The following is a 24,498-nucleotide window of genomic DNA, read 5'->3' as shown; positions in this document are numbered from 1 at the left end:
AAATAAATTTTTATACAATCTTATAGCATTATAATCTACAACTATTAACGCAGAACTATCCAGACTCACAAAATGTCCAACACATCATTGTGTTATATGATATATACTAAAATTATTTTAATTATCTCTACATTATAGGATTATTGATGATTGTCTAATTTCCTCCTTGGATCCTTCTTGATTTTTGATATTTTAAGACAAGTTTTATATGACGTTCATAATCAAAAGAAATAAAGCATTTATTTACCATATTGAGAAAAAATTAAGCCTTATTTATTATTCTTGACTGTTCCTTATATTACATTAGAAAGGTAAAACACAAGACGTCTTAAACTATGCTTTCAAAAACTGCTAAGGACATCCCTACAATTTATCCCTAATTTATTTGTCTGATGTTCTAAGCGGAATCTGAGCTTGTTAGCATTGGCAAATAGCTAACATAAACAAACATATTTATAAATAGGTATTCAATAAGTATTTGATAAATTTAGTTGATAAGGAAAGATATCTTTGTGAACTTTAATAAGAATTTTTTAGAGAGACCTAGGAAGAAAAACTGGTGTAATTAAAAAGCTATAAAACATGGCTGTTCTATGGCGCGGGGGAGGGGGGGGAGGAGAGATAAATGTCACTCAGCAGATATTTGCCAGCTTGTTTCTTATAAACTCATACTTTTACAAAGAAAATGCAAGTGTCTTAGCCACCCTGTTGATCTGGGGGATTTTATTTAGAAAAGGGAAACAGCAGGACAATTCTCTTTGAGCTGTGGAAGAAAGCAGACAAGAAGCCACCTAAGGAAAACCTGTCACTCTCCACAGACCTAGCAAAATAAGAAAATGAGCTTTACATTTCTTTTCTTTATAAAACAAACAAAAATCATCTTCTTATGATCTTAACAAATATATGATCATTAACAAAAATATAGACAGAAAAAAATAGAATTTAAATAACAAATGATTCCATTCTCAGAAGCAGCCAGTATTAACTTTTAAATATATATCCTGGAGAGAAAAAAGAGGGAAGGGAGAGTGATATGAGGAGACAGATATAGATATGATACAGATGTAGAGACACACAAACATAAATACAGTCATAGGTGTTGACATGAATAAAGATATAAATCCTAATAATGAAGAGAACATTTTGAAACATGCTTTCTTCTGTTAAAATTACACAGTGGATATTACTCTATTGACATCTTTGTGATGGACCTTGGAGTCAGAAAAATGTGGATTTAGGTCCCGGCCACTACTTACTCCCAGTGTGACCTTGAGCAAATTATTTCACTTCTCTGAGCCTCAATTTTTTCTTCATTAAAATGGAGAAAACATCTGAACCTCTCATGGGGTTGAGGTGATAGTTCCATATGATAATATAGGGCTTGATCATAACAGGCTCTCAAACTGCTTCAACAATAATAATTATTGCTTTTGTTTTATTGTTATTATAAGATTTACAAACTACTATGATACACAGTTTTTGGAATGTTTCCCCAAGTCACAGTGATCCTCTCGTCTATTTCCCACATCCACAGGAGTAGAGCATTTTCTTCTACGTAATATAGCTCATCCTATAGGTTACAGTTGGTTGGACTAGCTCCAGCTAGGGAGATCAGTTTTTGTCCCCTGGAATTTTGATTTGGGACTGAAAGAGGATTAGGGTTAGGCTTGTAACATGTAAGGTCAGGAGCTACGTGCATACCCATGTTCAATCATGAGACCAGGCACCATAGAATAGCCATTTACAACTGTAGGAAGAAACAAAGATAAGAGATAAAGAAAGAAGATAGTTTGGATTATTCATGGCTTTTTTATTAGATTCAGTCTTTTTGATGGCCTAGCCTTAGGATTCCATGATACAGTGGCTTCAATTTATGCACAACGATACAAGGACTCTTCTTGTCTCAATGAATGTGAGAAGAACACCTCTTTGACGCCACATCAGTTAAATTCATAAAGAAATGGTTTCAAGAATTTATTCTGTTACTCTCAGACACCTTAGCCTCACCAATGAGATTGATATTGATCAGAGAGAGTATAAGAGAACATTTGATGAAGCAATTGATGAACAGCTTTCTTTGTAGAAGCCATTGCTGTGCTGTGAAACTAATCCATCTTTTAGGGGAAAGATTGGGAGAATGGTAACTTTGAGTCTCACGCCTGAGTAGAGGGACTTCAGGGGAAGCACATGGAAAGTTGGGGAATACAAAATGTGTCTGTTACAAGTGGAAGGTAAAAAAGAAGGGTCCTAGCTCATGCCTTATACAGCTTAATCTACAGAAAATTCCCATCTACAAGGCTAGATTTTTTAGTATTAGACAAGCCAGACACAGTAGACAGTATAATAGCCCCCAAAGACATCCACATCCTAATCCCTCCAACCTGAGTACTTATGATGTTACATGACAAAAGGGAATTAAGGTTGCAGATGCAATTAAGGTTACTAATCAGTTGACCCTGAGATTACTTGGAATTATCCTGATAGGCCCAATCTAATGACATGAGTCCTTAAAAGTAGAAGAGGAACAGACAGAAAGGAGGGTCAGAGAGACGTGATGTGAAAAAGACTTGATCTGATATGGTTTGTTTTTAAGATGAAGAAAGGGGATACAAGCCAATGAATTCAGGTGGCCTCTAGCTGCTAGAAAAGGCCGACTCTCACACAGGCTTCTAGAAAGGAACACAGTCTTGTGGACACCTCCATCTTAACACAGTGAGACCCAGTTTGGACTTCTGATCTGCAGAACTATAAGACAATGAATTTGGAATTTTTTTTTTTTTTTTTTGAGGAAGATTAGCCCTGAGCTAACTGCTGCCAATCCTCCTCTTTTTGCTGAGGAAGACTGGCCCTGAGCTAACATCTGTGCCCATCTTCCTCTACTTTACACGTGGGACACCTACCAGAGCATGGCTTGCCAACTGGTGCCATGTCTGCACCCGGGATCCGAATCAGTGAACCCAGGGCCACTGAAGCGGAACCTGCTCACTTAACCATTGCACCACTAGGCACTCCGGAATTTGGATGTTTTTAAGCCACCAAGTTTGTATTAATTTGTTATAGCAGCAATAGAAAACTAACACACCAGTATATTCTAATTTCTGAATTGAAATTATGTTTGTGACTTAAAGTGAGTATAGGACTGTTCCATCCAATAGGAGTGAAAACAAAAGTCATGATAGCTGCCGGGGTTTTCATCCAGGAGAGGAGAAGGATGAATCCACAAACTTTAAAGGGGCAATGGAAAACAGCAATAAATTTAGGTTGTGAACATATCATGAATGATTCTTGTTCAACCTGCCAGTTATAATAAATGTGCTTTCATTAATTTCTTCATTCATTTAGGCTAAAATTAGCTTGAATTGGTTTTGCTATTTATAACCAAATAGTTTTAATGACTAAAACTGTAAGGATAATTATCCCAACAACGGGTACAAATGGCTTCAAGCAGGGTTGTTAAACACCATAGTGCTAGAGTGGGAACAATATCTGGGGCTTCTAATTTTTTTTAAGGTTTTTTGTTTTTTTAAAAGATTGGCACCTAAGCTAACAACTGTTGCCAATCTTCTTTTATTTTTTTTATTTTTCTCCCCAAATCCCCCCTGTACGTAGTCGTATAATTTTTTTAGTTGTGGGTTCTTGTAGTTGTGGCATGTGGGACGCTGCCTCAACATGGCCTGATGAGCGGCGCCATGTCCTCGCCCAGGACCCCAACCAGCGAAACCCTGGGCTGCCAAAGTGGAGCATGCAAACTTAACCACTCGGCCACAGGGCTGGTCCCTAACTTTTTTTTTTTAACAAAAATAAATCATAAAAACGCTATAAAGAACACCTCATTTCATCCTTACAAAAACCTCAAGAAAGTCCACACTATTTTATACACTGAGAAACTAAGTTTCAGAAAAGTTAAATAACTTTGCCAAGGTCACAAGTGATGGAATTGGCATTCAATTCCAGTATTTCTGACACCAAAGCTCTACTGTATCATTCATTCATTCAGCAAACATTCATTGACTACTTACTATGTCCCAGACACTGCGATATCTAGCTTGCTGACATTTAATAAGGCCTCATTATATGCCAAGTACTTTCCGTATCTTAATTCACGTAATCCTTGTTCTATTATGATGTCCATTTTAGAGATGACACCCCAAAATAATAAGAAACTTGCCTGAGGTCTTGCAAATGACAGAGCCAGGATTCAAATCAGGCAGTGTGATCCGTAGTGATTCTTAACCACTGATCTCTGCAGCAGTCTGTCCTAGGTGCAGAATATACAGATACCATCTCTCTTCTCATGGAGGTTAGCTTCTAGTTGGAGAGACAGAGAGAACAAAGCAAAGAAACAAAGTTCTAATTGCAATAGGATTATGTAAGAAAAGGGCAGGAAGTGCTATGAAAGAATAACAAGATGTCAAAAGATGTTTAAGGAAGTAACATTTAAACAGAGATAGAAATTTGAAGGGCCAGCCACAGGAATGTTTGAGGGATAGGGAGGGAAGCACACTGGCAGCATGAGAGAAAGCCTAGCGGTAGAAAAGAACTTGGCCCTTTCTTGCAGTTGAAGGAAGGCCAACGTGCCAGAAGCAAAGATTTAGTTTGATAGAATTAAACAGTGAGAGTTGCAGCAATAAATGGAGAGATTTAATATTGGTTTTATACTTCTTTATTACCTGAAATGAAATTTCCCTACGAAATTAATAATAAGAATTATTAATCAAAAAAATCTTATTTTCAAAATGAATTATATACATCTAATAAAAGAAATCATTTTGACTGTCTTCCATCTATCTCTATCGGAGGAACAGCATTGCCTTTTGGTCCCATAATAGACTAAAGCACAGGCATTACTGAATGGTAGCTATTTCACTTGCAGAACCAAAGGCCTCTAGAACATAAATAATAACGAGGCTGTCCATTCAGTCAATTCATTCCTAATTTACTGACTATCTGGTCAGTTTTAGCTCATGGTAAATAAACAAAATTAACTATATCATTTTCATTGTTGGTTATAATAAAATCAATTATATTGATGCATGATGTATAAACTACGATAAATATCTACAAGTGCATATGTATAACTCTGAAAAATAAAATTCACAAAGTAACCAGTCATATCCACTAATACATTTGGAATATGATATTTATTGCATATTTCAGAAAGCTTGCTATCTTTAAGCACAGTGCTTAAATTCACAGTCAAAATCAGAATGTTTCTCAGAAATTTTGTGATAGAGAATGAATTATCAGTAATATTCTTTTGTTAACAAGGAGATACTCTTAGAATGTCTTCTTGTTATAAATTCACTCTAAATAAAATAATTCCTTATAATTACTAATATTTAATAAATTAAAATACTGAATTCTATATATACAAATTAACTTTTCCAGTTATGATTTTTTTTTTTTTGAGGAAGATTAGCCCTGAGCTATGATCTGCTGCCAATCCTCCTCCTTTTGCTAGGGAAGACTGGCCCTGAGCTAACATCCGTGCCTATCTTCCTCTACTTTACATGTGGGATGCCTACCACAGCATGGCGTGCCAAGTGGTGCCATGTCCGCACCCGGGATCTGAACTGGCGAACCCCAGGCCGCCGAAGTGGAACGTGCGAACTTAACAGCTCTGCCACCGGGCCACCCCTCCAGTTATAATTTTGATGTAATAGATATTACAATAAATAACATATCACTAAACAAAATTATATGCAATTACAGTCATAAAAAAAGAGTAAGAAATAATTTATGAAATTCAATATAACTGATAATCCATTTAAATTAGTATGATGATGATTCCCCTCTAACTCTGATCCCTAAAAATAATAGGGGTGTTAAACATGGAAGTATTAATCCACTTGGTTTATAGAAGATGTTGAGAATTGATACTTTTTAAAAATCAAACAACTAGGCTTTAAGTTCATTTTACAGAAATCGCTTAAATTTGTACTGCCTTCCTCAGAGATTAAAAAAATAAAGAAGACCAAAAAGGTGCATTCTAAAATGATATTGCAAAAAGAATAATTTGTGTTACAGAGAAAATATTTTAAATTTTCTTTCCTTATAATAAAGAGAAATAGAGGCATGTGAGGATGGGATTGTTATATTTACCAAATGGGCATATACTTGGTTAAAGATAATGTTAAAGTGTCATTTCATTTTTCCAAAGTGATACACATAAAATATGTCAACCAATACCTTTCTAGTTATTAAAAATTTCTGGAACAATCTATGTCTTAAGATACTGGAATAATGCACGTTGCTGTATATTTGGGCGCAACGGTCTTTTGCAAATTTGCCCACTAGGAATACTGCAGCCTTATACTCCAGCAAAAGATACAAAGCATTTGCTTAACAAGATTTTGGGTTGGCAAAAAATCCTTCAAATGGAACATTTTAATTAGGGTCTCTCAATAAGAAAAACTACAAAGACTTTTTTTTAAAGAAAAGAAGGAGTTGCGTTTTGTTTGTCTTCATAAAGAAAACAATAAAGAGAAAACCCAGACACTCGGGAGGAAGAGCAAACCTGGTTTTAAATTATATCCACTTTGATGGCAGTAAATTCTTCCAAAAGCATGCATTTATAAAGATATAAACTACTTTAATCTTTTGCATCCTCTTAACAGCTTTAGCAGAAATTACTTTCATAAAGTATTAGCTATAGTCAAGCAGAAATAAATGTTACAGTCAAGTAGAAGTACAAGCACACAGGAATTCTGTGTGAGTGTTCTTCTCTTTCTTTTTTGTCCTATTTATTTATTTGAGGAACATTCTTTCCACTGTAAATAGATCAAGAAAAAAATATTCAGTGCTTTTTTTGATAGGGAGACAGGGCCTAAAATTGAATTGCCTGTGGAAGACCGAACAAAATAAAACAGTCCACACTGCACATTCTCCAACCATGCAGCCATCATTTCTCTCCCCACACCCTCAATGCTCCCTCAGTGACGCTCTTGGTTGAGCATGTGAGAACAAGACACACCACCCACATCTCCCAGCCTTTGCACATACATTTCCCTGTACCAGAAATGCACCCACATATACCACAGTAAATATATCCACAGATACACGATATGCCAGATATCATTCAAGACCCAGCTCAGCCCATAGGTCACTGCTCTGAGCCCACCTTCTCTCACCTTCTCCTTCATCCCTGACCCCAGCACCTGTCTGGGGCCACGTGTTCTACAGTTATGCAGCTCATTTGTGGGCAGAGGTTACAGATGTCTATGCGGAAGCCAGATCAGCCCTGGCAAACTTTATATTTGGCCCAGAAAGTGTTGTTTTCATTTTAAACTGGTCCAATATTTTTATATTATACGATTTACTATAAAATTCCAGATTTCCAGCTTTGCTGGAGAAGAAAGAAAGATCTCCCACATTTTCACATGGCAAAAATCCTTTGGAGCCAAGCAGCTCCAATGCAATAGGCAGGAGCTGTCAATTTCACCATGCCCCCTGTGGTCTCCCCATTCTGGGTCTGCCAGCTCTTCTATAGTGTTATAGTTGCAGTGTGTGTGTGTGTGTGTGTGTGCATTTTATCACAAAGAACTATTTCTCTGTACCTAGCCCACTCATCTCATTTATTTTTGTCATCCTAACCTATACATTACTTGACTTTGATAGCCCTAGGCTATGGGAACATGAACATCACAGAAAACTTAAATATATACATCACTTATTATTACCATTACCTTTATTATTGCGTCCAATTTCAACCATGAGTCTTTATTCCCTCACTCCAAACTCATTTTCAATGCAACTAAAAATACCTATTTATCCCCTCCCCGGCTATTCTTCTGTTTAATGTGTTTAATGACCAGAAGAAAGACTGTCAGAAGGTAAAGCTATCGATAATTTTCAATTTGGATAATTAATCCATATATAAAGAAATTAGTTTAAAGAATGTTCCATGTTCTTACCTCCCTTCCAGATAATTGGCTTCCTGCCCAGGATTAAACACAGAAGGCCCAGAGAAGCACCAGAAGTTCCACCATAAGCTTCCAGGATCAGCTGACAACCACAGGGTCCTCTGGGAAGTCAGAACTCTGTATAATTGCCTGAAACTCCTCCAGGCCCAGCCAGGCTTGATTTCAGTGACTAAGTGGTTCATTTGCTCAATCTGTCTGAGAGCTTACCAGGGGAAAACAGGTTTTTCATCACTTGTAAAGTGAGAAATGTTACATTTTTTCAAAAATGTAATCAGACTTTATTCAGTCTCCGTGAAAAGTATAGAAGACAGCACATGTTTTCTGTTTAAACATTAATAAAAAGAATAGCAAACATTACCTCATCATCTACTATACACCAAGTACTGAGCTAAGTGACATGCACATAGCCTTTCTTTACACTGCTCAACCTCGAGCTAGGTATTGTCATTTATATTTTATAGATGAGGGAGCTGAATCATAAGGAAAGGTGAACTATACTGACTAATATAATAGGATTAATAACCTGAAATTCTGGGATGCAAACCTACATAGGTTTGATGCCAAGCATCTACTGATTCTCTAAGCTATGCTCTGCCTTCTCCCAAGCATTCAATTCTACTCATTCCCAGTCTTCTCTGGGGACTAAGGCCTTAGTTAATGAGCAAATGGGCCATGAATCAGTGGTTGATGTGAAATCTGAAAAGCATAACCTTACTGGAAAGCAGCTGAGGATGTTTACCTGGGGAAGAGAAGGAAAAAGATGTAATTGCTGCTTCCGAATATTTGGGGGATGAATCAGTTGTTTGGGGATCTAAACTTCATGCAAGTTGTTAAAAAAAAGTGATTTCTATGAAAATTAATGCGAAATTACAAATGCAAAATTAGCTATTAAAGTTAATATTTAGAATGACAGAAAATAAATGCCAAAATTTAAAAATGTCAACATATACCATATTCATAAAATATCCAGAAAAATAATATAGTATTTTTTATTAAATAATTACCTGGCATACCTTTATAGCACTCTTTTCTCAATGTTTTTGCCTGTATATTCTCGATTGCCTCCTTAAGTATTTTATGGCAATGATTTTTTTTTTTTTGAGGAAGATTAGCCCTGAGCTAACTGCTGCCAATCCTCCCCTTTTTGCTGAGGAAGACTGGCGGTGAGCTAACATCCATGCCCATCTTCCTCTGCTTTATACATGGGATGCCTACCACAGCATGGCTTTTGCCAAGCGGTGCCACGTCCGCACCCGGGATCCAAACCGGCGAATCCCAGGCCACAGAGAAGCAGAACGTGTGAACTTAACCGCTGCGCCAGCGGGCCGGCCCCCAAATGGCAATGATTTTATAATATTTTCTACAGAGACAATAGAGAGATAATTAGGCTTTTTAATTGCATGGTTGATTGAAATTTGTTTTTATTAATGATATTTTAGAAAAGTTTCTGTCAGCTTCACAAATCATCATTGAAAGTACCATATAAATTTTTAGGTTTGTTAGCAAATTAGGAAAAATTTCTGTCAAGTTTCTTTCATTTAAGAGCTGTCACAGATGTACTCAGTGTTTACAGGACTATTACAATTTTATACACTACAAACAAAGGAATTTTGAAGAATATTTTGTGCAATTCCCATAGAAAATGAAAGAATATATATGGTGCTTATAATGGTATATACTCCACTACAGAGTGTAGTCCTGAGAACAGAAAATGTTGGCTAGAGAAGCTTCAACCTAACAATTTTACACATCCGACGATTAGACAAATTTCGACCAACTAGCTTCTGACTCTACACATTCAAAGATCCACTACTCAACATACTTCTGGTGTGAGCTATCTCAGGATGTGTATGACTTCTGGCCACACATCTTTGTGTTCTAGCAGAGTGAGGAGTGGAAACTGTCTGGAAGCCATTCTTATGTTTTGGAATGGATAGCAATAACTTAAACATACATGAAAATTACTGTGAGCCACATAAACCGACCCCACTAAACCCAAACTAAGTGCATTTCCAACTGAAGCTCCCCAAAACCAGATCCCCAAACTGCCCCCAGCCCCTCCAACACCTCCTAAAATAAGCGGAAATGTAGCGGAGGAGAAGTTGGATTGCGAAGAGAGAGCTGTCCTAATTAATTGTGGTCGAAATAACTTATTTTTGCTAATCTAAAAACATGACCTTTAGCACTATTGCTGGGGCCCCTCCCAGGGCTTTGGAAGTGGTTCACGCACACAAGGAGCTTGAAGCTTAAGTTTTATTAATTTCACAGTAAAGCTGCCTCTGTTGTAGGGTTACTTTATAGATAAGGGATACTGTGGTCTGTGCTTATCTGTAGAGCATGGTACTATATAGCTTGGGGCAAAAATTATAGGGAAAAGGTTTCTGGTTCAGTTTTAGAAAAAACTTACTAACAAGCAGAGGTGTCTGACAATATCATGGGCTGCATCTGAAAGTTGTGAATTCCCATAACTGAAAGCAGTTGAACAGAAAATCTCCATGACATCTGGAGAGGATGATTGTGAATGGGAGTCAGGCCTAGGATACACGTGTGACTCTCTTATGGCTCTAAGTCACTGTGACATGTGGTTTTGACACATGAGCTCCGTTGTTGCTTGTTTTTTTATAAAAATTTGGGTTGAAAAAAAGAAAGCTAGTACCAAAAATAAATGTTTAATACAATAAAGAAATTCAGTTATTCAAAGGAATTCAAAATCTCATGTTGAACTATTTTTTCTCTTTAATTTAGTGGCTCTTTTTATTTTTTTAAAGAAATAAAAATAGGAAAACAAAACTTTTTACAAAATAAAATGTTAAAAGAAAAGCAGATGGGAATGGAGCTGCTCAGTTTGGAGCAAGGGGTAGAAGACCGAGAGCTGCCTTTGCCCTCTCCTCTTCCTCTTCACCAAGTGACCTGCATGGACTCCAACAGAATTTAGAATTTAGGGTTCCGTGAAAGTCAATGTTCTATCCCCTAAACCAATGGCCTCCTCTGAATTTGCACTATCCGTGTGAATTTCTGTATCTGAAGCATTTTTATAGCCAATCTTGAAGCAAAGAGACTTTTGTGGAAGATCTCACCAGGGCTTCTTAACTGGGGCATGCATATTCCAAGTGTGACAGGTAAGGAAAGAGATAACAGGACCTGCAAGATAAAGGTGGGACAGCTTCCTGTACATCTGTTTTACTTGCTGTTAAGTACACGCAATGTTATTTTTATATTCAAATAAATACAACAACAAATACAATGGAATATTCTCAGAATTTTTAAGGACAAAATACACAGTTTCAAAGAACATTCCATCTGGCCACAGACAGTTGCCATTAGGACCTCAGGCCCTGCACAGAGGTATGTGTTTCATTCACGTCTACTGGGAGGAGGGTTTCAGGGAGAAGCCCTGCATTAAGCTAATACGTTCAGAATCGGGCTTGGAAGCTGGAGATATGGTTCTTAATCTCTGAAGGGTTGGACCATCTTAAAGTCAGAGGAAATGGCACCTGTCTCCCTTACTTGGCTGCAAAGATAAAAATCAATCCAAGTGATTTTTATTAAAAAGCTTCAGAGTTCTTGGCATTTCAAAGGACACTATGGGGTAAAGACGCACAGTCTGTGTCCTTTAAGAGCTTGCAGCCTGGTACTGACAACGGAGACAAATCAATGACTAATCCGAAACAGTTATCAGATGAAGGAAGCCCAGGGAGTTGCATTTTGAAGAGCAAAATGCAATCACGAGTTTTCTGTGGAATAAAGTTACTACAGAGCTATATGGAACTGTTTTTATTATTGACAGTGAGTATGTTGCTATCCACAATCTGAGGAAAACAAGTTTCCTGATAAGACTATTCTAAAAAGATAAACACGCATGAGAGCTAGAAAATAATTCTAAAATGCTGATTGACAACGATGGTAAACTGAGGGTTTATAAGAAGCTACAAGCTATGCTTGTAAAATGAAAATCCTAAATAGATTACTCTAAGGAAGATGATAAAATATTTCTAATCCTCTCTTGGAAAATATTTGTTCTTAATTTTATTACCATGCACTTATATAAATGTTTACTTTAAAGAGCTTTTGATAAGAATCCCATTATCATACTCTCATGTAAGGCATTTACAGGGATATTTTGCCTAGTACCCTATAACAAAATAACCAACTCAGTAATTCTAAGACTTAGTATTAAGATGGTAGGTGATTTTGTCATTTTATTTGATTCCTGTGGATTATCTAGTCATTCAGTTTGTTTCTTTTTCTTTTGGATATCTGTTTGCTTTCCTAACACTTCCACCAAAAGAACCAAGAAGAGCTAAAGTCAAATATATCAGCTTTAAGTTTGTGCCTCTTGTAAAATGCCCAGTGACAAAGGCATCAACTAAAATAATATCACCACATTTTGCGTTATTCACGACGGTTTTCTCCTCAAGTATATGAAGAGTGCTGGGATATTCCAATGCACGGTTTGCCACAAGGTCAGGTAATACCACAAGGCCTGCGGCTTAGGCACACCAAAGCACTCCTATCATGGAGCTGGTCTCAGGAATTCCAGTGCTGGCTTGCGAGAACAAATACTATAAAGTGTAAGCAAGGAACTGTCAGAGCTAGAAGAAAAGCAGTTTGAATAAGACAAAATCAAGAAGATCCTAATAAACAGTGGTTAAAAGCAAGAGTTTGAGATTCCAACATACTTCAATTAGAAATCAAATTCTGCTGCTTGGTTACCACAAGGGTGACCTTGGGCAAATTACATAATCTAAGTTTCAGTGTCCTTGTTGGTAATACTGTATCTCCGATTATTAAAGGAATGATTGTGTGTGTATATACGGGGAGAAAGAGAGAATCTATCTATCTCTATATATATCACTGAGGTACATGTAGTATGCCACACAATCTAAAGGCATATATAATCATAACCTATGGGCATACATTTTGCTAATGAATGGGGTAATTAATAGGCCCAATGTGTGTTAGTTTGGTTTTTTAAAATAATTTAGGGGTTTAAATGTCTGTTATGGGTTGAATGCTGAATTTATTTCCCTAAAAATTCGTATGTTGAAGTCCTAACCCAGTACCTCAGAATAAGACCGCATTTGGAGATAGGGTCTTTGCAGAGGTAATTGAGTTAAAATGAGGCCATTAACATGGGCCCTAGTCGAATATGACTGATGTACTTACAAGAGGAGCAAATTTGGACACAGTTTCCCTTTCTAGATGGAGAATTGAACTGCCCACGGCACATTCAATGGTTATGGCTGAGCCAGGACTAAAACCAGTCCAGGTATTCATCCCTCGGCTCTAGTGCTGACTTTAATGAAATGATTGGGTTTCAAAACCACTGTTAGAGACATTAGGGACTTTTTCTTAATATACTATTTTAAAGACTTTTTTTTTTTTTTTTAAGATTTTATTTTTTCCTTTTTCTCCCCAACGCCCCCCGGTACATAGTTGTGTATTCTTCGTTGTGGGTTCTTCTAGTTGTGGCATGTGGGACGCTGCCTCAGCGTGGTCTGATGAGCAGTGCCATGTCCGCGCCCAGGATTCGAACCAACGAAACACTGGGCCGCCTGCAGCGGAGCGCGCGAACTTAACCACTCGGCCACGGGGCCAGCCCCTTAATATACTATTTTAAAGGTAATAGAAAATATTCTGAAAAGTCTTTCTCGTTATTTAGAACTGTTCTGAAAAGACTGAAAAACAACCATAACACAACTTTTTTCTATGAGTGAGGATAGGTGTTATGGGCTGAATTTTGTCCCCCAAAAAACTTCATCGTGAAGTTCTAACCCTCAATATCTCAGAATGTGACTTTATTTGGAGATAGGGTCTTTACAGAGGTGATTAGGTTAATATGGGGCTATTAGGGTGGGCCCTAATCCCATATGACTGGTATTCTTATAAAAAGAGGAAATTTGAACATACACATGGACAGAGGGAAGACTATGTGAAGACACAGGGAGAAGACAGCCACCTGCAAGCCAAGGAGAGAGGCCTGGAACCAATTTCTCCCTCAGTCCTCAGAAGAAACTAACCCTGCTGACACCTTGATCTAGAACTTTTAGCCCCCAGAACATGAGAAAATAATTTTCTATTGTTTAAGCCACCTAGTCTGTGGTACTTTGTTATGGCAGCCCTAGCAAGCTAACACACTGTCTAAGCTAACATCCTTGCTGAATGGCTGGCCACTTTCATCTATAAAAAGGTGAGCCCAAGGATATTGCCAAACAAGGGCCAGGACTTTGCAAATAGTTTGGTTCCCCTTCAGCATGAGCCAAAGAAAACTCAGTTTTGTATTTTTTTATCTATTAATGACAAATCATATGAAACCTATCTAACATGTCATAGAAATACATGTTAGGAAATGTCAAAAGGCATGCCTCACATTGTTTTGGACTGGATAATTATTGAAGCTGGAGATCCCAGACATTTATCTAAGGCATAAAAAGTTGACCACTACTTTGTGAGAAATATAGATTTGCAGTCAAAGTTCCCAGATGAATTGATTGCAAAATAAACCTTTAAGTAATGGAGAGAGTTGGCCTGCTATATGGTGTAATTAGATGTAAACCAATTACATTTTGGAAGATATCTGTCAAAAAATAACTTTTGTTTAAGAATGGCTGATCTTAAAGAATTATTTCTGACAGTAGAAGTTAAACTGGACATTATTATTAAAGCAATTCCTAGACACACATGCACACACACACATACACAAAAAAATCATATTATCAGAGTATAGAAGGGCACATATCTTTCACTTACAGTCATACACTGCATAATGATATTTTGTTCAACAATAGGCCACATACATATGGTGGTCCCATAGGATTAGTACCATACAGCCTAGGTGTGTAGTAGGTAGGCTATACCATTTCATTTGTGTAAGCATACTCTCTAATGTTCACACAACCAATTCACCTAATAACACATTTCTCAGAATGTATCCCCATCGTTAAGCAATGGCATGACAGTATTTATGGTAGAGGAAATACTCTTATCTTAACGAGGTTCATTTTGAGCACCAAAATGAATTTGCTGGAATCACCATCCAAACTGAATTGAGACCCCAAAGGGAACACAAGATTCAAGTTTCAATTGAAGTGTTAGTGATGCTCCCTCAGGGAAATTTATATGAACTTGTGCTGTTGAGGGAGCACTGCAATCAATGTTAGAGCCTAGCATCTCTTTTTTCAGTCTGAGGAAGATTCACCCTGAGCTAACATTCCTTGACAATCCTCCTCCTTTTTTGCTTGAGGAAGATTAGCCCTGAGCTAACATGTGTGCCAATCTTCCTCTACTTTGTACGTAGGATGCCTCCATGGCATGACTGATGAGTGGAGTAGGTCCGCACTCGGGATCTGAACTCAGGAAACCCAGGCCATGAGCGTGCAGAACACTAACCACTCGGTCACGGAGCCGACCTCAAAAGCCTAGCATCTTTTGACCTCACTTCACAAAATGGCTTTTAATCGTCACATTAAAATGACCTAAAGTACACAAAACTATAGGATTCCATATATAAAAATCATGCACAAGACACACTCTTAAATTTTTCCCAGTCCTCAAATATTTACCTAGACTAACAGTTCTTAGCCTTTCATCTGTACCCAACACGATTCACATTTTTATTAAACTTCCACAAGAAATAGTTATTATTATGATGTGGTATAACGGGGTAGGGTAAATACATGTGTGTGGTGGTGGGAGTGGTGTATGCCACGCCTTACATATATTAGACACTAAATATCTGTTGAAGAAATATCTAATACTATATACTTACATAAAAGTTTGAAAGCTTAAATGCATATTTTCTATTTAACCTTATTTTTCAAAAATGTAAGAGAGAGTAACTATGGGGATAGGTAAGTTATCTGGCTAGTAGTAACCTCTGTACAGATACACTCATGAAAATACGATTCAGGAAAATAAGCAATTTTATAAAGTTAGTGGGAAGGTTCAAGAAATGTCAACTAATTTATACACTACTTATATATTACCTATTTACCCTCCAGTAATTTTTACCTAATACAAAAGTGTCAATCTATTTCCCAATGGTTCTTTCGTAGTTATGTGTCCTGCCAACTCCTTGAATGAGATGCTATGAAAATTTTGTACTAACTGACTCATTGCAAACGTTTACCCAAAAATTCTTGGCACCTTTATAAGGATTTGGCCACTACAGAAAGGTAAATGCTCATCAGAGCTTTTTACTGTGCTATTATAAAGTGAAATTAGTGGAATCTGGACATATGAATAATTCAAAGAAGATAGAGACCTAGGTTTTGCCGTATCATTTTAGCTTATATCCTAGTATGCTGGACAGAAATTTCATTGTCTATATATTTTTTTCTGTTACCTTCACACAACATGGTTCTTTTTAATGAAAGCTGCCGCTACTGTATTCTAATAAGCAAAAAGAAAACTATACCCCAGGACACTTCCAATGCAAATAGAGCCTGCATAAACATCCCTAGTACTGTTTTCGTATCTGACTGACTACATATTACATGGGCTATTTTGGTTTCCTACCTACTTCAGGTTTACAACAAAGATTTATTTCCACACAAAATATTTATTTAATACTCATTCAACTTTTCAAAATCTCTGGGGCCCCATTAGGTAAATATGCAGTTGAAACAAAACAAAATAGGTTACATAATCAGTCAATATGCACAAGAAAACGTTTACAGAAAGCTATGGCTCTGTAAATCATACTTTTAAATGTGATTTTAAAAACTATTTCATACCACACAAGTTGAAGATCTCAGAGTTTGGATGGATAACATAAACATAGATAAATACACACACACACACACACACACACACACACACACACACCTTTTTTTTTTGAGGAAGATTAGCCCTGAGCTAACTACTGCCAGTCCTCCAGTCCTCCTCTTTTTGCTGAGGAAGACTGGCCCTGAGCTAACATCCATGCCCATCTTCCTCTACTTTATATGTGGGATGCCTACCACAGCATGGCTTTTTGCCAAGCAGTGCCATGTCTGCACCCGGGATCCAAACTGGCGAACCCTGGGCCGCCAAGAAGCGGAATGTGTGAACTTAACCACTGTGCCACCGGGCTGGCCCCCAACACCAACGTTTTTTAAGCAATATGATTTTGGAAAGTAGATTATTAAAGCTTTCTCTAAAGCAAATCCTGTTTTTCCATAATCTTCCATTATACAATCAGAGATGCTTCCTCTCTAGGAGAAAATAATCCACCAAGTAAAACTGTGTAATGATAAAGGTATTATAAGTGATGGCCAGGCTTCTGAAGGACGGGAATTTCAGCAAGCTCAACTAATTTATTATGCCTGTTAAATAAGCATAGTTGCTCTACTGACTTTCTTTTTGCAGCATTTTCTAAATTCTCTGATGCAATATACATCAAATATAACATCTAGCTCACATAAGTTCACAAATGGGAATATTCCAGAAATCTTTAAAGTCCACTAGTGGACTCCTCACTTTTGCCTTCTTTTCTGTTTGTTTCATTTGATCATTTGCATCCGTGTGTTTTGCATTAGTAGAACGGCGTGGCCCCATAACACAATGTGAGGAAGCCTTTAGTCACATATAGTGAGGCCTTGTTTAATAACTTTTTTAACTTTTAATTTTCATATTGTGGAGAATGAATTCATATTCTATTTTGTTATTTCATAAGTGTTAACTCTTTATAATGAACGTTATGTCAAATGGTACCTGTACGTGGGAATTTTAATTTGTATGACTTTTTTTCAATACTTAAGAGATTCAAAATACCAAATTATTCATTTGCCATTGATAATGTTTCCATAATTCTAAAAAAGACTGAAAATTTCACGTAAATTTTATTTTTTTAAAGGTTAATGCACCAATATAAAAATTCAAAAGCCAGGTGTCTTTAGTGTACAAAATATAAAATTCTATGCCTTAGAGGAGACCACATGGTAACGTAGTTTGGGCTTTATATTAGCGATAAATTCTGCTGCTGCCACTGCATATATATGTGTGTATATATATACATATATATATAATTAAAATAATAAACATATATAATAAAAATAAAAGTAGTAAGCAAAATATTATTTTTAACTTTAAGGTTATACAGAAATTTAACTCTCCTTTCCTTTTAGATTTATTTAAATTGAAAGTATCTTTATATGAATGTTTCAAATCTCAGTAATTACCTATAGTCTAGCTAAAAAGGAAACAAAAAGTAAGCCCAATATAATATGCGAAAGAAAATGAGGGAAAGAAAGAAATAAAGATTTTTATTGTTAAAGTCTGTTCTGCTCATTTCTACTTCTAGTATTTGGGCTACTTGTGTATACTTGCAAACTACAAATTCAGGGAAGAAAGTCTTACTGAAGCTATTAGCATGGCCACACGTCAAACAAGCAAATTACAAAAGAAAAATACACACAGAGAAAAAGCAAAACAGAAAGGGACTATTTTAGTACAAATTCTGCATCCAGTGAATGCCATATCTGATAAAATGGGGTGGCTATTATCCTTATGCTTCAACTCGGACACAGCTGAGTGCGTTGTATGGGCAAGAACCAGAACCTATTACCAACAAATGCAAGTCCTAGCCAATGCAGTGATCAGTGTTTCTCAACTCACTGTGCAATTTCTATATACATTTTTGTTAACTAGAAGCAAAAGTTGAATATATCAAAGGATGAGTATTATGGTATTCATCAAGAAAAAAAGTAGCATAGTAAAAATGCTGATGTAAGAGAGAGATTCTTATTCAATTAAAGTTGCTCTTCATAAAGACCTAGTACATGAGCTAATAAAATTTCAAATCCTCTAAAGGCTGAAACACTAAAATACACAAGCATATTACCAATGAACAAATTCTTAATGAAGAGTACTGTGTCCATACTCTAGACTTGGAACACTCAAGCTCAATTTCAAGTTTTCTCATTTGTCTTGTGACCGTAAAATCATCCAATCGGTTTTGTGTCTGTTCCCTATTCTATAACTGGGAATAATGATGCTTATCCTGCCTTGTTTACCAAATAGCTATAAGGACCCAAGACCTTATCTGACCATATTATATCTGAGAAAATGTACTATAAACTGTAAGGCAGAATAAAAGGGTTATGTAAATTAGCTATAGTCAAATCAGTCGGAAGATATTTGGATATACATAACTTGAAAAACAGCTGGTGTCTTATCTGAAAACTCTATCACCACACAAAAACCGGAGAAAGCAATGAAGCACAGTGGAAGGTAGAGGTTCTGGAGTCAGACACTCCTAGTTTTGAATCCAATTTCAGGTAAGTCTTATCTATGCAACTGGAAAAAAATCTCAATTTGGCTCTCTGTAAGATGGGGATAATAGTATTTTCCATTCAGAATTTGCAGAATTGATAAATCTGTGATCTATTTTCCAGAAAGGACTTGCCGCCCTCACTCCCAGGAGTGTTGTGAGCAGACAGCCTTCAGCAGGACCTTCAAAGGTTAGACCTAGAGGCAGAGAACCACTGAGCCCAATATGATATTTTGGGTGTCCCACATTGGATGGCTGATTTACATGGAAATAAAAAGTTCTATCCCTCTAAACCAGACCCAGGACAACTCTCAAGGTCTATTCTAAATCCAGATCTCCCTGTAGTATTGGCTCAGGGGGGCATTGGGACTGTGGAGCAGTTTGACTTCTCCTTTGGCCCACTCCTGCTTCCTTTCCTCCCTTCCATAGGATTGATCCTAGGACACGCCATTCCAAACATCCTCTACGCTAAACTCTACGTTAGAGTCAGCTTTGGGAGGAGGCCAACCTGTGACAAAGGATTAGTGACAATATAGACAAAGGGCCTAATAATTAATTCATTATCCAATAAGTAATTGAAGGCTGCTATGGATAGCCTCAAACAATTATTTTAAACTATCAACCACAACAGTTAATAATTACTGCTGCTACAGAGGCAAAGAAGATAGTAGAATATAATCAGAAACAAAATTAAACACTTTGACTATTAATAGGATAACTCAGGCCCAACATAGATTATAGCGAACCACAGCAGTCACATGGATCATTTAAGTCAAAATGTATTTTCACATAAAACATCTACATAACCGAAGCAGAATTTTTTTCTTGGACAGTTAAGAGTTATCTCATATTTTCATTTGTTTTCAAATTGTGAATGTAATTGAAGATGGCAAACTTTGATGAAATAATTTATTGCATTTTCCAATGGTCTCCTCTACACAGTGGTCTCTATTTCACAGTGAGTTGATGATGCTTTCGAACAAAACGCCTAAGGAAAATTAGTGAGTAAACATTTAAAAAACAGCACAGTGGAGACTTGCCAAAATAGACTCGAGCTGATACATAATAATTCCTGAAATGTTAACACGACATCTTACTACTGAAACAAGAAAAGACTTGATAGGTATCAGCAGTTAATAAGATAGCATAAACAGTGCGAAAGGTTTATGTTTTAGAGCCAAGTTGTTCCAGGCAATGTTGGACGGCAATCAGCAAGTCACATTTAGATGTGCTACACTAAAACAAACAAACAAAAACAGCTAATCACCCTAATTTTAGACCAACTAAGCAATCCTTTGAGATATATCCTTTTTATTACCAATATCCAAGATAGGAAAGACAGTACGAATGTAAACTTACAAAATATCAGACATTCCTCAAATCTCATTTTGGCCGATCCTAGATTCATTAATGGGGTAGGAAGTAACCACTCTTGGTTTCACCTTTTCTAAATTTTCCCATTTTAACAGCCAAAAAGATCTCATAAACTAATTAGCAGTAGAAGTAGGTAACATTTATTGAATCCTAATATTTGCCAGATGCTAGGCTAATATTTATTTGGATTATCTCCTTTTAACCTTAACAAATACACCAGTAGGCAGAAACTCTGACTATTTCCTTTTTACAGATGGACAAAATGAAAAATAGAAGGGTTAACTAATTTCCCAAATGATATAGCTCGAATTTAAACCTCTCATATATGATTAGAAAATTTCTAACTTAATCAAATTAGATGAGCATAGTATCTTGTTTAATCTTCACAGTATATAAATCTACTGAATACATTAATATGAATTAGTCAATATTCAATGAAAAATGAGTAAATTATTTAGGAAAGCAGGAATATTTTAGAATTTTTCAACCATAATTTTTTTATCCTATGAATTTTAGAATTATTTCTTTAAATAGTTCTAACATTCACATATAAATTTCCATTTTATTCCTTTCTTTAGTCTAATTCAGAATCCATGTGATAAAATTTCTGCACAGCATTATATACATAAATCATGGATATCATAATTTACAGGCCATTAAGAGATTTTTAAGGGTAATCATGGATGATAAGCAATTTTCACTCCCTCTCCCACATTCAGTAAGATTTAATTCCATTGTTTCTTATCTTGTATTTTATTTACAGCACTTATCAGAATCAGTAATTATACGTTTAGTTTTGTGTCATTTGTTTAATTTTTGTCCCCAGACTATACTATAAACTTCATAAAAGCACAAATCCTACTGGTTTTGTTTACAGTCTATCCGTAGCATGGGCTTGTACCAAGTAGGGGAACAATAATTATTGTTGAATGTATGAGTGAAAGTCAGAAAGGAAGGAGGCGTTCACATTGTAACTAAGTTAAAGTCAACTCTTGAATGATTGAGAATTCACTTGGCACATGATAAAGATCAATATATAATACATACATTATATCTGCACATATATCATAAAATACATATTATGATATATTTTAAAGTAATTTATCATAGCTCATAGGTGTGAATATAGACTTTTTGATATTGAAACTTTACAAGAGAATATTTTAAGAAAAGTATAATTCCGTCTTTGAAAATGCCAATTGAAATATTTTCAGTGTGGGTAGAAAGTAATCTCAGATTAAATTATTAATTGGTGACAAAAATATGAGTTTATGGTATTAATTTCAGCATTAATTTTTGAAACAGCAAACACAAACCATTACCAAATTAGAGATGCCACAGTGTAGGTGCAGCTTTTCTGGTGGTTTAAATTCTAGCTATATCATTTGGGAAATTACATAATCTTTCTATTTTGTGTTTTGTCCATCTGTAAAAAGGGTCAGAGTTTCTGTCTAGTGGTATATTTGTTAGGGTTAAAAGGAGAGAATCCAAATATATATTTAGCCTAGCATCTGGCAAATATCTGTCTACTGATGAGTGGATAAATAAAATGTGGTATATCCATAGAATGAAATATTTTTCATTAATAAAAAATAATGAAAAACTGATATATGCTACATGAATGAAGTTTGATAACATCACTCTAAATTAAAGAAATGAGTTACAAAAAATCACATACTGCATGATTATATTTAAATTAAATGTCCAGAATTGGCACAGCTATTGAGATAAAAAGTAGATTAGTAGTTGCCTAGAACTAGCTCCGGGTGGGGGAGACGCAGTGTAGGGGAGAATGGGAGTGATTGCTAACAGCTGTGAGGTTTCTTTTTGGGAGGATGAACATGTTCTAAATCAGATTGTGGTTATGATAGCACAACTATGTGAACTTACTAAAAACCATTGAATTGTACACTTTATATGGTGAAATGTATGACATGTGAACTATATCTCAATAAACTGGAAGATATATTTTCATTTATATTAAAGCAGTTCTACGTCATTTAGGTGACTTTTCAATAATTATTATTACTCTATTTATGAAGAAGTACCAGATATTAAAAGATGTGTGAGAAAACAGTGAAGGGTAGATAACATTGCTTCAGCTAAGGTAATTTAGTTGCTTTTCAAATGTTAACTGGATATCTTCTATTTAATGCTATCTAAGCTATTTACAATTTATTTGAAGGTTTAATCACTCAATATCTCTTTCAATTATCACAGGTTCTTCAGTCCATTTTCAGGTGGACATTATAGAACATTTGGAGAGCTATTTGCTATTATTTTGTTCTCAAATTTTAACTTAAAGCACTCTCCTGTTAACCCACCAAGGGGGAGAAAATATTTTCAAAACAGATATCCGGGAGCCAGCCCGGTGGCTCAGTGGTTAAGTGCGCACGTTCCGCTGCGCCGGCAGGGGGTTTGCTGGTTCACGTCCCAGGTGCGGACATGGCACTGCTTGGCATGCCATGCTGTGGTAAGTGTCTCATATATAAAGTAAAGGAAGATGGGTACGGATGTTAGCTGAGGGCGAGTCTTCCTCAGCAAAAAAGAGGAGAATTGGCAGCAGGTGTTAGCTCAGGGCTAATCTTCCTAAAAAAAAAAAAAAAAAGGAAAAACAAAACATATATCTGACAGGTGTTAATTTCCAAAATATACAAAGAAGTCATACAACTCAACAACAAAAAAAACAAACAACCCAGTCAAAAAATGGGCAGAGGATATGAACAGACATTTTTCCAAAGAAGATATACAGATGGCCTACAGATACATGAAAAGATGTTCAACATCACTAATTACTAGGGAAATGCAACTCAAAACTACAATGAGATATCACCTTATACCTGTCAGAATGGCTATAATGAACAAGACAAAAAATAACAAATGTTGAAGAGGATGTAGCAAAAAGGGACCCTCATGCACTGCTGGTGGGAATGCAAACTGGTGCAGCCACTATGGAAACCAGCATGGAGATTTCTCAAAAAATTAAAAATAGAAATACCATACAATTCAGCTATCCCACTACTGGGTATTTATCCAAAGAAAATGAAATCAACGATATGAAGAGATCTATGCACCCCCATGTTCATTGCAGCATTATTCACAACAGCCAAGATGTGGAAGCAACTCAAGTGCCAATCAACTGATGAATGGATAAAGAAGATGTGGTGTATATATATATATATACACACACGATGGAATACTACTCAGTGATAAAAAAGACAAAATCGTCCCATTTGCAACAACATGGATGGACCTCAACAGTATTATATTAAGCGAAATAAGCAAGACAGAGAAAGACAAATACTGTATGATTTCACTCATATGTGGAAGATAAACAAACACAAGGATAAAGACAACAGAGCAGTGGTTACCAGAGGGAAAGGGGATGAGGGAGTGGGCAAAAGGGGTTAAGGGGCACATATGTATGGTAATGGATAAAAACCAGACCATTGGTGCTAAACTCAATACAGTCTATACAGAAGCTGATATATAACGAAGTACACCTGAAATTACACAATGTTGTAAACCATTGTGACCTCAATAAACTAATTAAAAATAAAAATAAAAGAACCCTTCTGTTTCCTAAAGTAAATTCTATTTGTTGGGTTCGTTGGATAGCAAAAAGAATACAGTAAGTTTTGTTCTTTTTCCTATAAGCAATTTTAGTTCAAAGAACTTCACAAAGTCTCAAAATTGGATGGATCTCTACAAGTCACTACTTGCTTTCCTAGTTGAGCACACAGTAGTTAATTAATAGGATAATTTCTTAAAGAACTATGTCTAGGCAAGAATCTTGATCTAGAAATTCCAGCTTCTCCATAGCTGTCCAACACTTACACTTAATCCCATATTTTATAACCATTCCACTGCTTCTTTTGCAAGACAACCCCCAAAAAAGTAAAAAAGAGAGAATGACAGAGGGGGGAAATCATCTCATAGATATCCCATGTG

General features: G+C 36.2%; 1 protein-coding gene across 7 annotated transcripts in view; it reads right to left on the bottom strand.

Moving 5' to 3' along the window:
- NAALADL2 (N-acetylated alpha-linked acidic dipeptidase like 2) overlaps positions 1-24,498 on the bottom strand; it is a 1,266,186-nt gene that overhangs the window by 906,267 nt on the left and 335,421 nt on the right. For 2 of the 7 annotated variants that reach the window (XM_070582380.1, XM_070582376.1), the window contains one exon: positions 4,169-4,308. The exons of the other annotated variants lie outside the window; for them this stretch is intronic. The gene's annotated coding sequence lies outside the window, so the exon portion shown is untranslated. The remainder of the gene's footprint in view (positions 1-4,168; positions 4,309-24,498) is intronic. 7 annotated transcript variants of the gene reach the window in all.

The sequence above is a fragment of the Equus przewalskii genome, chromosome 18 (genome assembly GCF_037783145.1).
Source record: "Equus przewalskii isolate Varuska chromosome 18, EquPr2, whole genome shotgun sequence".
Taxonomy (NCBI): Eukaryota; Metazoa; Chordata; class Mammalia; order Perissodactyla; family Equidae; genus Equus; species Equus przewalskii.
Note: the sequence above shows the minus strand (reverse complement) of the source record. Positions and strands in the feature narration are given on the sequence as shown.